At 37.2% G+C, this 16806-nt stretch overlaps 1 protein-coding gene across 2 annotated transcripts in view; it reads right to left on the bottom strand.

The window, feature by feature from the left end:
• otud7a.L (OTU deubiquitinase 7A L homeolog) overlaps nucleotides 1-16806 on the bottom strand; it is a 136771-nt gene that overhangs the window by 95766 nt on the left and 24199 nt on the right. For both annotated transcript variants that reach the window (XM_018252994.2, XM_018252993.2), the window contains exon 2: nucleotides 788-895. The gene's annotated coding sequence lies outside the window, so the exon portion shown is untranslated. The remainder of the gene's footprint in view (nucleotides 1-787; nucleotides 896-16806) is intronic.

The raw sequence follows: 16806 nt of genomic DNA, 5'->3' as shown, positions 1-16806 counted from the left end.
TCCTGCTTTTCAGCTCTTTTGGTTTACACTGACTGGTTACCCTGGTTACCAGGCAGTAACCAATCAGAGACTTGAGGGGGGGCACATGGGTCATATCTGTTGCTTTTGAATCTGAGCTGAATGCTGAGGGTCAATTACAAACTCACTGAACAGAAATGAACCATGTGGCCCCCCTTCAAGTCGCTGACTAACTCAGAGTTATAGAGCTGAAAAGCAGGAAGTTGGATTCTGGCTGTTTTATTAGACATCCAGTCACTCCAGCCTTTATATATTACATTTTTGCCTAACTAACTATATTAGAAACATTTTTTATTTTGCACAGCCTATCTATTTACACAGTTTTTATTTTCACACTGAACTATTCCTTTAAAACGCTTACATTTTTTGGTGTTACTGATCCTTTAATATACTAATGTAATTTCCATGTTGATTGAAAGAAGTTCAATCAAATTCTTAGAAACAGAATTGTTTCTGCCATATCGTCCTTCACAGAAGCTCTTAAATCTGATTTGATTATTTTTGGTACATTTTTGGCGACTCAGACTCCAGATACCCAAAATTGCTCCTGACACCGACTCCACAGCTCTGTTTTCTGTGTCTCTTAAAGTTTAGCAGCCTGTACAGAAACAAGTACACATCATGCTAAAGTCATCAATCCTTGTTTAGAGAAAAAAAGCTTTAATATGGATAATTGGTGATGGAGGTTTCTAGCAGGTAATTCAGTGGAAATGCTACATCAACGCCTGAATAATACACTGGAATGTAAAGAAACACCAAGACTACTCACTTTTATTTGCTTCTGTCAGCGTAACTGATTCCAGACATGCTGCTGATTATGTTCAGAGGAGCAGAAGTATTGACTCCCATCCAGCTACTGTTTTGAAGACTGTCTGCCCTGCAAAACGAGTGAAAACAGATTTAAGAGAGCCAGATGCTACTGCGGAGAGAAGTGTATTACATATTCACAAAATATGTGTGAAATGTAAAAATAGAGCAGCCAACCTCTCACATACAGGCTGGAAATAGCAAATGATTGCAAAAGTGGCGTGGATGGTGGTGGGTGGAAGAAAATAAAGGTTATGGCACATCTTGTGGTATAAACAGGACATGGCTTATTATAAAGGAATATGGCCATTGTTACAGGACAAACAAACAAGCTCAGCAGAAGAAAACATTTCTGATTTTAATCTATCACAGTTAGTCAGTTCTACAAACAGTTACATTCCTAACTTCTCCTATCAGGTAAGAACTTTCCATGCAAAGGGAGAATTATATGAATGACCTAGGTTAATTCTGCATCTTTCGCAGTACTGTATCTCACAAAATGCATACATGTAAGTATGAGAAGCAACCCCATATGCAATAAAAGGCACTAAGTTTGCCCAAGAACAGTAACCCATTGTAACCATTAGGATCTTTGCTTTTAAACAGGTGATCTACCTTCTGATTCTGATTTGGTTGCTATGGGTTACTGCTCTTGGGCAAACTTATCTTAGTAATCTTTTATTGCATACGGGGGCAAAAGTACTCAATGTATGCATTGTGTGAGATACCACGAAAGATACAGAATTAACTTAGGGCATTCATATAATTCTACCTTTGGCCCGAAAGTTCTTACCTGATAGGAAAACTTAGTGCCTTTTATTACATAACACCCTTAGAGGCAGATTTATCAAGGGTCGAAGTGAATTCGAGGGAATTTTTGAAGTAAAAGAATTCGAAATTCAAAGTCATTTTTTGGATACTTTGAACCATCGAATAGGATAATACGACTACGAATTCGATTTGAAGTAAAATAGATTGAATATTCGACCATTCGATAATCAAAGTACTGTCTCTTTTTAAAAAACTTCGATTTCAATACTTCACCAAGTTTTTTGAAGTCGAAGAAAAATAGTTTGATAGATGGATGAAATCCTTCGAATCGTTCGATTCTAAGGATTTCATCGTTCGATCGAACGATTTTACTTCGACCGCAAATGGCCAAATTCGATGTAAAACAACTTTGACTTCGATATTCGCAGTAGAAGTATACCAATTCGAAGGTCGAATTTAAAAGCTTTTTCTACTTCAAAAATTCGTCCCTTGATAAATGTGCCCCTTAGTGTAAAAAAAAACTGACTCGTGTAACATTGCTGTTGCCCACAGCAACTAGAAATGCTATTTTATTATCTGCAGTTAATTGAACCAAGTTCAATACTGATTGGCTGATTTAGGTCTAGGATATACAATGACTCTGGGGTTACAATTAAAAGAATATTGAATGACCAAAAATATGGAAGAGGAATCTCTTTCTCTACTTAACACACCTTTTTGGGTTTTTTCATTACTATAAAAGGTGAGTGCTCCACTTATTTTTGATACATATATATATATATATATATATATATATATATATAAGTTTCAGAAAGTACCTGCACTTTAACCCTCTCAGTTCGTGGTGGGTGCCCGGTCAAGTGGTATTATGCAACTTGTCAAGATGGACCAGCACTCCAGTTTGTTCAATCAAACGTGAATATTTATTTGAATAGCCCACATCTGGGCCTTTATCAAGGATATCCTTGATAAAGGCCCAGATGTGGGCCGAAACGTTGGACACGAGAGTGACTATTCAAATAAATATTCACGTTTGATTGAACAAACTGGAGTGCTGGTCCATCTTGACAAGTTATATATATATATATATATATATGCACACACATTTTAATTTTCCTCCTTCATTGTTGTGAGTCCAAGTAAGTTATAGAAGAAAAAGAAATATATAAACAAATCCTATTAAATATGTTATGGGATGTATGTTAAATGTGGGTATGTGTATATTTATATAGTTCTATAACGAAGTGTCTTCATCAACCTTTTGGTTTATCAGCCAAATGAATACTCCCTGTTATCCTTTAGCAGGGCAGCAGGTGGGACTGATCAGTAATAAGTGTACTGTATACTATGTACAGATGCAGCCACTTTGGTTTGTCTGTTTGACACAGAATAACTAAACACAGATATCCCATTTATCTCATTTAACACAGAAAACTGTGTCACAACATCCCATCTAATTAAAGCATTCACCATTGTGAACAATGGTGCTTTGGTATGCTAATGAAAAGGTTAAATGCATTAAATGAGTTAAGATAACTTTAGATAACACAGTTTCTTCAATTAACTCTGAGTCATGACGCATTTAACTCACAAATCCAAGTGGCTTCATCTGTATGTAGCATACATTGAAAACTGATTAAATGTCAACCCACTTCCTTTGCCACTGACATGAGGCAAGAGAAGTCCAGACAAAAAGAAGAGCTTCATTAATATCTTTATTTTCTGATACATGCCCTGCAGGTTGTTTCTTCATTGAGGAAAAAGGTCACTACATGCCTTGCTGAGCTACACATAGCACATAAAGTTTTGCTTGCGGCAGTGCCATTTACCCAAGGGCTATCAGCAGAGGAACGGATAAGTGTTACATATTAACCAACATATATACAATAATGATAGGAAGTTTAATGTTTCTCTTTGAAGTGTGAACAAGTGTTTAATACTGTGAACATACAGACTGAAATCATTGACAAAAACATGTCAGTTTACTTAGTCACAAGGCAAGAGGTGTTTGCAATAGCCTGCAATGAATTGCCAATTGCTGCCATGCTCTGCAATGCATTTACTAAGCACAAGAACTAATAGGAATTAGATCTGCAAGAGCCCAGCTTGCTCTCCATGGTACTGAATGAAAGATGTAATGATGGATGTAGATCAGTGAAGTGTATAGACATTCTATACTTTGAGTTTGGTGAATGCTTTCATTGTATTTTTAGGAAGGTACAAGGCACAGGGAAAATACTATTGTTCTGGTGATTAGGATTTAAAGGCAACATATTCATGTATTGTTTGCTGCTAATATACCTTTTCGTACTGGTCCCCATTCCCTACTCCCTTTACTCGGCAGTGGCAGATATTATGTAAACCGAGTGCCGAGCTCCAAAGAAGTGTTTATAGGTGTTACACTTAACACCTCTGCCAGGGGTTCACAAACTGTATGGCTGGCCTTTTTCCCTGGGGTAAAATGCTGGACCTTAAAGGGGAGCTTGAAAGACAATGATTCTTCCCTGTCACTTGTGTGGCATGTAGATGTTTGAAAGTGTATGTATATGTATTTACATATGGTTTTCTTAGTGTGTTTCAGTACAGACCCACACTGCACAGCAACCTCTTGGAGGTACATGTTCCTATTATACGTATTTCTATCTTGTCCATTTATAACCTTGTACAGGGATACCTCTGCAAATCTACAACCAACTTACAATCAGGTACAGTCAACTAGTATAACAAGATTGAAAAACTATTGAGAAACTATCACAATAATGAAATTTAACTGAAATATAAGCTTAAAGAATTAATACAATGAATAATCAATGAAAACTTTTGCACTGTTTCTGAAATAATTATGTTATTCTTTGCTAACCCCTTTCATAAATCAGCCTCTCTATATCCAGGATTTGCATCTGTTTTTGAAAGACAATAAGCTTTAGCGCATCATCAATGCAAAGGGAGCACAGAGCAATGAGGGAATAGAGCTAACTGCCCATCAGAAAAACTGACACAAAGCGACATGTAGATAGCCAGATTGCTGAGAGGAGGACAGACAAAGGGATCCTATTTCAAAAACAGTTAATCATGTTTATATTATTATATATGGACAGTTTATTATTTCCATTAAATGAAGCTTATTTAAAATGTTTGTTTTTTGTAATTCCCCTCTAAGTTGAAGATTTTCCCCTCTAATATGAGTATCACACTCATGGGCTCTCAATGGTAGGCTGCAATTTAGCTGTTGACTTGCCATTGCTGGGTGATGCTCATATAAGCAAATAATTATTGTTGAACATTGTAGGTGTTTTACAGAGGGTTGCTGGTAAATGACTAGTGCCATGCCAGGAGAGATGCGGCGATTCTTATAATATTAAAAATGCTGATTAAAAAAGGAAAAAAACTCACTCATCCTGAAAATGACAGGCTGCGTTATGTATGGCTGCTTCCCAAATACAATACAGAGCTGTTCCTGGATGTAACACATCAGTGAGATATATAGATATGCATAAACACAGCAATTGAAAAAAATATATGAATATTTGTTTCCAGGCTGTGGCTAAAATGTACAGCAATAGAGAACCTACACAATTATTTACAGTCAATGTGTTACTGATATGTCCTTCAGTTGCACTGGGCTGTTCCAATAGGCTGGTCTGCAAATAAAAACAGCATACCAACCAAATGGACCATCACCCAGTCTCAGAAACAACATGTGTCACTGGGCTTGATAGTAACGGGGGGGTCACTAAGACAGGAACATGTCAGACTCAATGTCATAATAAAGAAACATAAACCCATGTTAAAAAAAAAAGAGGCCAAGTAAACAGCAATTATGAATGTGTGTTATGTTGCTTTATTAAAGAACTATCCCCGAGGAATAACTATCTGTTATTCTAATTATAATGTATAGAGGATGTATAGAGAATTTTTAAAATAATCAGTTGAACACAATGCCCTTTTTTTGTATGATTTACTTCTCCACTTGTGGTATTTTCCTTGCCATGTGTCCTGTCAAAAACTCTGACAATGACTGACAGAGTATGGATGTTCATGACTTATAGGCATTCTGCAGTCCTCCCTTTTGGCGAAATTACTGATTTGATTTTGAGCTGTGACAGGAGCTCAGGTCACGGTGGGTGTATGTGATCTCTGTATGTGCTGAGATAGTAATCCATTTATTTAGTTAACTCTGCAAATACAGTCTTCTTGAAAACTGTCAAGAGGTTGGTAGGAGTGTTACGAAGGTCAGAAGTCAGCACCTCCCAAAAAGCAGCTGATTAACACATTTGGTTATTTGTGAGTACAAAAAAAACCACATCAATAAATGAGCTTGTTGCTCCATCTACCATTTGGTGTACTGATTTTTGAGTACTTTTATGGCTAGGGTGGACTATTATGATCAGGTGATATCGTCTTGTTCCTCTTTCTCCCACCTTATACCCTGGTGCAATGAAACCCCTGTGTAGACCCTGTTCAGAAAATGTGGTGTGTCTCTGTTTAGTGCCAGTCTCCAACATGTTGCACTTTGTGTGACAGGTTGGTTTTAGCTTGTTACACAGGTATGCCCAGCCTCATGCTCTCCACTTCTAGATGAACTATAGAAATAAATCACTGTCAGTGGATTCAGTAGTTTTTACATTCATCCATCGCTACCATTTCTCTCTAAATCCTTATGTTTTTGATACTATGTACCCATAAGCATTTAGCCTCTATTCCACTTATCTAGAAAGAAATGAGTATAAAATTAGCGCTCATAAGGATATATGGTGTATCCTTAGAATGACTGTACATAATAAAATGAACCTGTTTTGACCAATTAAATCAGAAAAGTGATTCTCTTTATGCACCTTATTTAATACATGATTAGCTAGGGTAGGTGACTGGGGTCTAAGCAATGTATCCAATAAGATTAGGGGGGTGTAGGTATGTTTCTGTCAATAAAGCAGACTGAACAGCTTATACAGAATTAGTCAGAGATAAATTACATTTTATAAATATACTATCTTATTTAACATCAAATGGGAAAGGTATGCTGTATTAAAGAAAATAACCAATAACACACTTGACAACTTGCTTTGTTGGAGAATGGCTGCAGCATATTTATTAATAAACAATTTATCATAACATACCATGTTTTTTAGTATACTTTAATTTAGCCAGCACAATTTCTTCATTGGGCAGACATTCCCCAAATAGTCCTGCCTTTTAATTCTTTTGGCCAGGAAACTAATTACTCAACAAAAAATGTATTTTCCTCCATGCTGCAACAATAAAGATTATATATATATATATATATATATATATAAAATCAGGGTGGGTGGATGGCTACAAATCTGGAGAGCATGACAGCGATGTTCTTCCTTCTACGATCTTCATAGGAAAGCCGATAGGTAAGCTTACCGCAACCGCTTACCGCGTTTTATACCCCCTTGTCGCGGTCACATGTCCTCCTTCGGCCAATCGTCTTCTTTTCTTCACACCTGCCACTCGAGACCTGCAATCTGAGACTACGCAGACAATATTTCTTCCACCGGCAAGTACACATTTTTACCCTTTCCTTTCCAGCCACCCTCCCATGCCTGCTTCTAAGTATTAAACACACTTAAGCCGCACATTCTTCAGTTCTATGTGCACAGTTATGCTAGTTAATCTTTGAAAATGTAACTAGTAATGGAGAGCTGTTGTACTAAAGCTAAAATGATACAGAAGAAACTTCCTACCTCCTACAAGTGCTGCTATATTTAAGCCAACAACATTTTTCTGGCATGTTGTTTGTGCTTTTGCATTGCTAATGTGTCATGGAAAAAAAAGAATGATGGTAAAGACAAAGCAGATATGTTTCATATGTCCTATTATAGTCTGCTGTTTCCAAGAAGAGCAAGTCAAACAGCTACAATGGATCCCACACAGTACCTGCCTGCAAGATACTGAACTACCAGAAGTTACACTTTATCTTTTGGGAGAAAGTGACTCAGTCAGTGAAACAATGTTTTGAATCAGGGAAACCTGGTGATTCATTTGAATAAAATCACGACTGCAAGTGCAGTTTTTCATAATAAATGTATGTATTTTGAAATACAAAACAAAAATCAAAATAAAAAAAATTGTAAGGCTGATAACCTATGCACTGCAGTATTCTTACATTAGTTATATTAAACACCTATGGGCAGTGGTGCCCAAACACTATTGGGGAAATGCAAAAGTCTTAAAGGAGAAGGAAATGCTTGCAAATGCTTGGCAACCCAAATTGATTGTAGTTACTTACCTGACACCCCTGGCCGGTGCTCCTATCAACAGAAAACTGCACCGGCCCGGGGTTACACCAATGAGCACCACGGATCGATCCTCTTCCGTCTTCCTCGTTCTTCGCGCAGCTGCACATGCGCAGTAGAACAAAAAGCTGAACTTTAACTAAAAAGTCAGCTATTTCGTTCAACTGCACATGCGTTTGCCCCGAAAAATTTTAAGACAGAAGAAGAGCGGAAGTGAATCACTCCGTGGTGCTCACTGGAATAACCCCGGGCCGGTGCAGTTTTCTGCTGATAGGAGCACCGGGGTTTCAGGTAAGTAACTACAATCACTTGGGGGTGCCTAACATTTGGCACCCACAAGTGCTGCAAGCCTTTCCTTTTCCTTTAAACATAAATGCAATGTGCATAAATAAAAATAAAAAGTAGCATTTTTAATGTAATATTCTTTATTAGATCATCATTTTTTTCATTAACCACTTTTATTAAATAAATCAGAGTGCCCGTTTTCTTCTATAACATCATGGAAAATTAATTTAATTACACTAGGAGAAAATAAAGTGCATACTATAATGAAATTAACACTTGAATTGAAACCATATACAGGTGTGGGATCTGTTATCCGGAAACCCGTTATCCAGAAAGCTCAGAATTACAGAATGGCCATCTCCCATAGACTTTATTATAATTAAATAATCCAAATTGTTAAAAATTTCCTTTTTCTCTGTAATAATAAAACAGTACCTTGTACTTAATCCAAACTAAGATATAATTAATCCTTATTTGAAGCAAAACCAGCTTTTGGGGGATATTTAATGTTTACATAATTTTCTAGTAGACTTAAGGTATGAAGATTCAAATTACAGAAACATCCGTTATCCGGAAAACCCCAGGTCCCGAGCATTCTGGATCACAGATCCCATACCTGTACTTTATTGTATACCGTTGTCTAACATGGGCATATATTTCGCCTGTCAATTTGGGAGCTATATCGTGAAGGTGAAACAGATCAAAGTCTCTTTTTAACCAGAAGAGAAGATATTCTGCTGAAAAGGGAATGCTTGGTTAACATATTCAAATGAGAACAGCTTGCATGTAGATCTACCCAACTTACCAAATATTAACATCTGCAAAATTTGTGCTCCACTTGTTTGCACAATGAATGGCAAAAAAATAAATATTTTTGGTAGGATGCAATCTGACCAAATTATACCAGCTCTGGACATTTATGCCAATGTGTGATGTTTTTCAGTTCAAAGCATTTTGGACAGACACCACAAACCTCCTCCTACGCTAAATAACTTGTATCTAAAACACCAGGAGCCGCCAGTATTTAGTAGTAGTAAGTCTTAAAGGAGAACAAACCACTCCTAGGAACCACAGACCCCCCCATAACTGCCTTCCATTGGCCCCCTAGAAAAGGCACCCCTATCTGAAAATCTGAGCCTACAAGGCAGAGCAGCGCAGCAGATTTCCCTGGCGCCATCTTCTGCCCATCTGCATGCTCTTTGGGTCTTCGAGCGCACTTGAAGCAGATTCCTGACTAGCCACAACTGCACATGCTCCTGCAGGCTTTGTGCCGGTAAAGAGACCCAAAGACGATGCGAATGAGCAGAAGATGACGCCGGGGTACTCCACTACACTGCTCTTCATTTTAGGCTCAGATTTTCAAATAGGGGAGCCTTTCTATGTAATACACTGTGCGGGGAGGAAGAGGTAAGAGGGAACGGAGGAAGGCATTTAGGAGGTCTGTTGTTCCTAGGGAGATTTAGTTCTCCATTAAGCAGCTGGTCTTGTTGAGTAATCTTGAAAATGCCCCACCACTTACCCGAGCAGCATCCTTATTTCAGCTACAGTAGCTTGGTAGAGTGGTGATACGTTTTAACAATTACTCAGCCCAGTTGCTTTAGACTTACCACTACTCAATAATGTACGTCATGATCAGGATCGATGAAAACCTTCAGCCATACACAGTACAGATGCTTTAACTTAGAAACTTTTAGGTTGATGGTGTTTTTCAGATGATGGAAGTAAGGCTTGTGAAGCACTACATGTGCCATAACCCTGAGAGACATGCTTATCATATGTACAAATTAGCCTACCACTTCTTCATCTATTTCCTTCCCTGTGTCGGAATATTGTACATAAAGTAGGTTTAATAGGAAAGCAATTTTATTGCAGAAAGCAAAATTCTGTTGTGTTGCTCTAGTGGATGTCAGCAGCTCTGTGCAAAGGAAATATAAATTATTAAAACACATTAAACACAATTTGTAAAGTGTACTGATGTGATAAGTAAGATTGTGTAGTTCCTAGCTTTCTTCAGTGCCTACATCCCTCAGCAGTAATTGTTGAAGAGGTCAGACACAAACCATTGATTTGTCAGAGATAACAGGGCTAATTTACTAACATAGATGCTAAATTACACCGCTGCAGTTACCATTGGAAAATCATCATGGCATAACAGAAAGTTCAAATCATTTATTCCCAGGAAGTGAAGGTAATCTATATGAATGCCATTATCCTCCAGAAAAGTGGAAAGTCGCTTATTCTCCAGTATTAAGTAAAAGATGTTGATGTTTTATTGCTTACTGGCAACTGTGTGCAATTTAGCACCTATGTTAGTAAATGAGCATACAATCAGGACAGAGAAAAAAGAACCCTCAGTGTCTAACATAGTTACAGCATTTGTTTTCTACTCATCATAGGCACTTTTTGTATTTAGGTGTGCCAAGGCAATGCACACTGGTTTCCTATTCTAATCGGCAGGGGTTTATAATAAACAAAACAGACCTTGAATATGATTGATCCACGTTCATATCCTTGGTCTTGATGTATATGAGTTTCTGCCTAAACAAGTAAAATAGCTTAAAGCTTATGAAAATGTTCTAAAACATTTAAAAGGTACATACTGTACTGTGCACTAAGTACAACCACAAACATGCAAACCATTAGGAGTAGAAAAAGATTCAACTGTCTCTTTCCTCAGTTTTACTTGAGTGACTGAGATCATTTATAGTCTGTTTTTGGTAGAAATTTACCATTTCATTGCAAATGCAGTTCTGCCTTTAGAACTACTGTATATAAGAGCAGGCTCACAGATTAGAAACTAAAAAAATGGATAGCTACTATGTGCACCAAATGACTAATACCCTGTGGTGAAAAGTGGTGGCAGCCTACCATCATGAACAGGAATGGACACAATGCTTTGCATTATGCTGAAAACACCAAGTGTAAACACACTATAAATATCCAAATAACTTATTTATATTCATAGGAAACACACATCTCTTTAGAACACTTTGAAGAAAACCTGTAGTTACAAAGCTACAAATTTCCCCTTTTAGTAAACCCGTATTCATGTTCTCAATTTTTGCAGTCATCTTGTTTCTTGTCTTTCTTGCACCCCTGGGCTGGAACATATCTGGTTGAAGGACCACTACCACCCCTTGCACCACTATGCCTCCTGCACCAGAAGGGAGCTTCGAATGTGTTTAATAAGCAAGTGCCCAAGCTCGCTCAATATGTGTATGCATGTGACTGAGGATTGGTGTGTTTTAACGCATTAGCCACAACTGCATGAGGTGCATTACCACCCTGTGGCTGCAATTATGCAAGAAATATGGGGGGAAACACCGTACTGTGGGTATGAAAACAAGGTGACTTGAACCTATGTTTGTTCTTGAGACCCCATTAGTGAACATCAATAACTAGCAAACAAGCAAAAATTAATATTACTACTATTTTATGTCACTGCCATAATATACTTAAAGACATGTGAGTAGTTCTGTCAGGGGGTGTTGGGCTTTGTAGTTCATCGATAACAAAGGAATGCAAGTTGGTTAAATATGAACAATTTTCTTTGGTTCTTGAAACTATTCTACAGATTACAATACCTTTTGTGGTTTTCAAAATGTAATGGCTTAGCTACATTCTGCATGTATGGCATGAGATACACACAATGCAGGCAGGAAGGAGGAACTGAATACCTCTCCTAAAATCAGCTCATGTCCAAATCAATTGTTTGCAGGACAAGGACAAATACTAATTACATTATCTGTACATCCTCTGGCAAGAAGCTCATCTGTCATGGTTTTGGGATAGACTAAAAAATAAAATCAATGTTTATTATGTGCTTTCCACCTAGAAGCAGCCCCTACTGACTCATGTGTCCTTCTTCTTCCCTTTTAAGAAATGGGCATCCATCAAGGAATAGGAATGGCTTTGAGCACAGTTACCTTCCATAATGATCACTATATATTTCAAAATATTTACTAATGTATATCAATGAAAATATCCTGAAGAAAACCCATGACTTACAACCGTTCAAAATGACATTGTGGTAGATGTAGTTTCATAAAAACATTCACAAAAATCTAAATATGATACATAAGCAGAAAGTAATTTTTCCATGGTTATCTATTTAATAAAATCGTTCTTTTCTGCTGATTTTTTTCTCTGTAATAATAAGTGTGCATTGTACTTAATGTTAACTATGCTAGCATGAATCCATGTTGGTAAAAAAGGGAAAAATTGGGAGCAGGAGTCCCAAATATTGTTCCATTAGTCAGAGGGAGAATTGATATGCCTGCCCCATATGTTTCCTTTACTACCACCAATTCCGGTAGCTGCAGTTCAATCACAGCTAGAAAGCTGATGATTACAAAATATTATTTTCTAATAAAGAGAAGTCTACCAGTATATAATATTTTTCACAGTGCAGCCTCAGCAATGGAAATCAATCAGCAATCATTATACTTTTCATTCTAATGTCACAGAGAGCATTATAAAATAAATTTAAAAGTAAAAGGTAAATTAGGAACCAGGAGGGGCTCACAAATGGCCATAATGGCTTTGGGATCTGCTTATTTCCTACAAGGTAATAAAATGTAAGAATTAAATGTATGAACACAGGAAGAAACTACTTTAGCAATCCAGCCTCATTATGACTGGGTCACAGCAAATGTGTTGTACCCCACAGGTGTTGCAGTAACCCAGTCCTATAAAAAACATTCATGTATGTAATACTATGATCATCTCTCATTAGTGTAATGTCAGTATTTGAGACAGACAATAAACAGCACAATATTTTTTACTAAAGAGCAATTCTGAAATGTCCCATGCCTTGAAAAAACAAATTCCACTGAGGGCAATCAAATTATTACACCACATTATTACAAAAACACAAAAGCCTCTTTCAGGATCAGACTTGCCTGCCAGAGCACCAGAAGATCCCTTTGCTGGTTCCCAGCAAGGCCAATTACCATCAGCCCTGTCTTGTGGTTGAATATTTAAGATTTAGTTCTTTCTACATCAAATTGTTGTGAATGTCATGTTCTTTGGTGGGCCTTAAGAGTACCAGGCCTTTTTATGCCTGCAAGGTGGAAGATATAAACAGTGGATGAAAATCTGGAACTCATTTATACAGAAAGGATAGTCTAAGATTATTACATTTTCCTTAAAGGAGAAAGAAACCATTTTTAAAAAAAAGTCTCATCCACTACCCTCCACTAGCCCCTTCCTCCCTTGCTACCACCCGATTAGTCTTTTACTTGAAAAGGTGAGGTGTAAAGCTGAACTATCCATGCAGAATAGCACAACGGAGCGCATGGGTGCCATCTTCAGTATCTTCAGATTTCTTTGTTAAGGGACTGTTGACACTGAGCTTTTTGGGGCATGCACAGTTGGAGCCAGGCCAATATAAGCAGCAACTGTGCATGCACCGGAAAGCACCATAAATTACTGATGAGAAAGAAGAGGATTTGAAGATACAGAAGAAGGTCATCAGTATCTCTGTTGTGCTACTCTGCAAGGGTGGGTCAGCATTACGGCCAGGGACACTTTTTCAAGTAATAGATTATGCGGGAAGGGGGGGCCAGTGGAGGGTAGTGGATGCGGGCTTTTCTCTTTACTGGGGTTTTGTTCTCCTTTAAACATAATCTGTTGAATGAATAGTAATTAATGAACAGATCATTTAAGAAGAGCTGAGTCTCATGGACATATTCCCATGTACATTAAAGGAGATATGAAGCCTCCATAAAACAGCCGGGTAGCTCCCCATAATTCCAAAAAGGAAATTATGGAAAATGTAATTACAGACCCTAGAGAACTGACCAGTGAAAGTGTTCACTTCCCTGTGCTCTGTTATCTTGATATTATCTTACACACTAAGATTATTATGTAAATTTGGAATCACATATTACATTCTATGTATGTTTAAAGTTTTGTGGGAACAAAGCCAGATTTATACAGATCAGTTTGGATCCCCATCGGAGGCGTATTTTGCATTTTAATGGGATCACTGGCCCAGGAGCTTTGGGGAAACATTTATTTAGAAATATTGCTTGATGAATAGAACCCTGGCGTTGTTAGCATGTTTTCAATATTTCTTTTAAAAAAATTTTAGGCAAAACTTTTGGACCCCATTAAAATTTTAAAAACAAATATTTGTTGAGATTAGAAAAACACTCATGTCTAACAAGTTCATGTTCTTTTATTTTTATTTGGCTTCTAGATAACAGGGGGAGAGAGAGGAAGAGAGAGAAAACACAGTTTTAAGAGCAACAGCTCTTAGATTAACTACATCACATCTACTACATCGTCTCTGTCAGTTTTCCTATTCTTTTAATTGTAAAAGTAAACATGTTTGACAAGATAATGTCTCTAATAAAACCAAGCTGACTACTGTTTATAATTCTATTCTCAGTTTTCACCACTACAGATGCATAAAATCAGAAGTCTAAAATTATCAGGATAAGGTTGTATTCCCGCTTATGAATACAGTTCATACAGAATTTTTTAAAATATCAGTAATGGATTGGCTATACTCGCTTGCAGGTGTACTTTATTACTACCCATATTTCCAATATTAGAAAAACAGTTCCAGGGACACTTTTGCTAGGCCACTTCACAACATGAGAATTACAAACAAATCGCACATAAGGTACCATGGTCACCTACATGACATTCTTAATATTCCTGCGCAGTGATTGTTTATGTATCCCATTTCAATAATTTTGGGTTATAGAGTGATAGCAGCCCTTGACTACAGATTGAAATAACTACAGCATGAGCAAGGGATATACCAGGGGCAAATTAGTAAAACCAAAGGATGTCCCTGGATATTATAGACAACTGGAAACTATGTGAGGCCCTTGAGATTTGATTACCTTCATTTTATCTGAAATGTATATGCTGAACAACAAGGTACCACAAAGCACTTTTGCATTCATAATAAGTCTTTTAACCAACAAGGTTCTATTTTAAAAGCACCACATTTCTCAGCTTTCATCTTTCTGCATCTGATACAGCTAAGTGCACTTTAAGAATCAGACATTTAATATTATCAAACTGAGCCGGGACTCCTACTAGAGTTTGTTGTCTTTCCCTTTCCTTTAAAATACTGATAATAGCAGGTATATTCTTGTGCATATAACATACAAAAGCGGGAATGGGGGTTTTCCTGGCTTTCCATATTTCTGTTAAAGGACTGGAAGAGTACACTAACAGAGGGGGGTAAAAAATCTTTCCTATTCCTCAGCTTGAGAGGGACAGTTTAAATAAAATACCAGATGACCCCATTAAAGACCTACTCTGTATCATTAGAAGCAGAAAGATTCTTTCCAGTTATCTAACCAAATGGTCCTATTAGCCTATACCAGCACACCTGGTTGGTGAATGGCTCCTCGTCTGAGTTTGGTGTTACAGTTATATTAACTAATGAGAAGTTTTTATTTCAGAAAATAATTGTGCCATTTTTTTTTATACACAATACAGCATTTCCCCCCATAATCACAGAAGTCCTCAGCACACAGCAGATACAGTCTTCAACCAGTTGTTTATAATAAGCTACAGGTATTGGACCTGTTATCCAGAATGATCAGGACCTGGGATTTTCTGGATAATGGATCTTTCTATAATTGTGACCTTCATCCCATAGTCTACTATAAAATCATGTAAACATTAAATAAACCCAATAGGCTGGTTTTGCTTCCAATAAGGATATATTATATCTTAGTACAAGGTACTGTTTTATTATCACAGAGAAAAGGATATTCTTTTTAAAAATTTGGATTATTTGTATAAAATGGAATCTATGGGAGACGTCCATTCCATATTATTCGTTTATATTTCTAAGGTATTTTTTTTTTTTACAAGAAACCAGATAACAAAATAATTATATAAACCATTTCTCCTTACAATTGATAGTTGACTTTTTCAGTGGTTGAGCACACAGCATCTCTAAGGCAAGGCTTGACAGAAGATTTTTGGGAATTGTGAGTGTGTTTTGTTACAAACAATAGGAAAGCACAAAGCAGTTAAAAAAACATCCACGCTTGTAACAAAACACAGTTGATAAATACACTTTCTAAAAGTATTGTTATGTTGTATAGAGCTAACAGAAGTCAAGCTAGATTAGAGTAAATTTATGGGGCTGCAGAATAACATCCATGTTGGCAGACTTATAGTAATATTTATTGTATGTCACTTCTGCTCTAAAGAAAAAAAACTGCTCTGAAAATAGTGATACCTTTTTTCTAAACAGCATAAAAGGAACCTTATTTCAGGCTTGGAAGTTACTTTAACATAAAAAAAAAAAAAAAAAAAAAAAAGAGATGACCCAACTCATTGCACCTTCCCATCCATATGTTGCACAAACTCAGTGAAGTATTGCTTAAAACTTAACTTTTAATAAAGCATTAAAAACCATTGTCTAGATAGCAACATTAAAACGCAATTAAGGCGCAATTTTAGCTTTTGGTTAGGTAGGCGTCTGATAGGGACAACGAATCTATAGCTGGGGTGACCGGATCGGGAGGGGACTCTGGAGGGGGAAGGGGTTGGCTCATCATATGATCCGTGGGTTAGGAATTTGCTACTAGTATCTGGTGACTGCAAGAACCATATGTAATTTAGGCCTTGTTACCATAATCAATCAGCAGGTCGACCGCACACCGGAAGGGAGGGATCCTGAAGT

This window comes from Xenopus laevis, chromosome 3L (assembly GCF_017654675.1).
Source record: "Xenopus laevis strain J_2021 chromosome 3L, Xenopus_laevis_v10.1, whole genome shotgun sequence".
Taxonomy (NCBI): Eukaryota; Metazoa; Chordata; class Amphibia; order Anura; family Pipidae; genus Xenopus; species Xenopus laevis.
The sequence above is the reverse complement of the archived record's forward strand: the minus strand, read 5'-3'. Positions and strand labels throughout refer to the sequence as shown.